This window comes from Puma concolor, chromosome D2, assembly GCF_028749965.1.
Source record: "Puma concolor isolate L17-30 chromosome D2, mPumCon1.1.hap2, whole genome shotgun sequence".
NCBI classification, from domain to species: Eukaryota; Metazoa; Chordata; class Mammalia; order Carnivora; family Felidae; genus Puma; species Puma concolor.
Window position 1 is genome coordinate 48,143,336 of NC_141677.1, and position 2,165 is coordinate 48,145,500.

The following is a 2,165-nucleotide window of genomic DNA, read 5'->3' on the forward strand; positions in this document are numbered from 1 at the left end:
TGGAGCCCAGATGCACCCAGCAGAGTCCGGGGAACTAGCAGCAGGTGCCCAAGCCCTAAGGAAGATCACTAAAGCACAATAGCCCACCTCCTGCACAGAGCCAGGCTCGGAAAAGAAGGTGTTTTGCCCAGCAGGGGCCAACCTTCCAGCTCAGAAGCCTGAGAGCAGATGGCGGACAGCAGCAGGAAGAGTAGGCTCAACGCCGAGGCCCAGCCTCCGACGCCCTATCCTACAGAATGTAAAGACCGTAGATGCTTCTAGGGTACCCAGACGATGCTACCCTCCACCAAGATGCCTTGCTTTGTTTTGAGGCAGCTCAGAAAAAGGTGGTTTAAAAGTCCACGTCCAGGCAAGAGGCAGCCCCTTCCTGGTGGGTTTAGGGATAGATTCTGGATCTTGCTCTAGGACCGAGGGAGCATCTGGGCCTGGCTTGGCCAGGAGATCAGCTCAAGCTAGGGGACAGGATGTAGCCGTTTCTCTTAAACACAAAGACTGGAGATCCCTTGGGCCTGCCAGCCAGGCCTCAGCTCACTATCCACCTCGGACAGCACTGAGTGGTGCTAGGGCCCCGGGGGGTCCAGATTCAGAGTCCAGAGCTTTGTTGTCATTGCAAGGGGGGTTTAGACATGGTCAGGCATCTGGGGATGGCTCAAGAGGACACCTGGAGTGTTCCACAGCCCTGGCATCCACTTATAACCAGGATGCTTGGCCAAGTCCTGGAAGGAAAATCACCAAACATTGAGTTCTCTGAAGCCTGGCTGTGTCCAAGACTGGCCCAGAAATGGAGCTGTGTTATCATTTGTTAAGTGAATATTGTACGTCTCTGAGAGCCTCTGTCTCGTCCTTGGGTTTAACCTGCCTCCCCTGGGCTTGTTTCTGCCACACCGGTGTGCTTCTGTTCCTCCAGTGTGGTCTCCCAGGAGTGGGCATAGCTCGGATCACATACCCCGTGTCTGAGAATGGTGTCCCCTTCCCAGGGCGTGGCTGGGCAGCCACAATTAGCCACACCTGATAGGGCCTGGGGTGGATACCTGGCCCAAGCCGGGTCAAGCCGATTCATTCTCTCAGGAGTCTAGCAGGGGCTCCAAAACTACAGTGAACCTCTGCCTGGGGGCCGATCTGGCTGAGTGTGATAAAGCAAAGAGGGCAGAGCTGCAGGGGGACAACAGAGAGAAGCAGAGAAGAGGGAGGGTCTGATGGGCCCTGGCCCTCAGTGCCTTTCCCACTAGAGTCCCAGGACTAGAGCCTCAGCCATCCTGAGCTACATGACATCCCCTGAATCCTTTCCACCAAGTCACTTTTTTTTTTAATGTTTATTTATTTTTGAGAGAGAGAGCGCGCATGCACAAGCCAGGGAGGGGCAGAGAGAGGGAAAGAAAGAATCCCAAGCAGGCTCTGTGCCATCAGCGCAGAGCCCGACATGGGGCTCAATCCCACGAACCTCAAGATCATGACCTGAGCTGAAATCAAGAGTCAGATGCTTAACCGATTGAGCCACCCAGGTGCCCCCACAAAGTCACTTTTTGGCTTACACTGGCTTCAGTGGTTCCTATTACTTGCAACTGAAAGCCTTCACTAAGACATTCTCTTTTCCTCACCCCCGCCCCTACCCCCTATACCTGCCTTCTGGCACCACAGCCCCCCACACACCTGCCTTCTGGCGCCACAGCCTCCCACGCCAGAGCTCAGGACCCAAGACCCTGCTGGCGAGACACCAGGCTCTCAGGCGTGCAGAGGGATTGGGGATTGCCACGCCCACCTCCTGAGCAAACTGTGTGGGCCGTGGGAGGGTAAGACCCCCAGGAGAAGGCATGTCCTCGGGCTCAGAGAGCCAACCCACCCTGTTTCCTTCTTGAGACCATGAGCTTTTTGCCTGAAAACGCTCTTCAAGCCCTTGAGATGCGTAGGGCTTGGTGGAACAAGAGCTAGCATTTATACCGCACGTTCTGGCAAGTAATTCATGTAATCTTCAAAGAATGCTCTGGGGCTGGTGCCATTATCATCCCCATTTTACATACAGGAGAACCGAAGCACCGAGAGGTGAGGTGACTTGCCCCCAGCACGGAGCCAATGAGCGCTGGGATTTTGAGCAAGTAGAAAGAGGCGTAGAGCACTTGAGTCAGATTCTGAATTTGTACATGTTTCACTTCTCCTGGTGAGGCCAG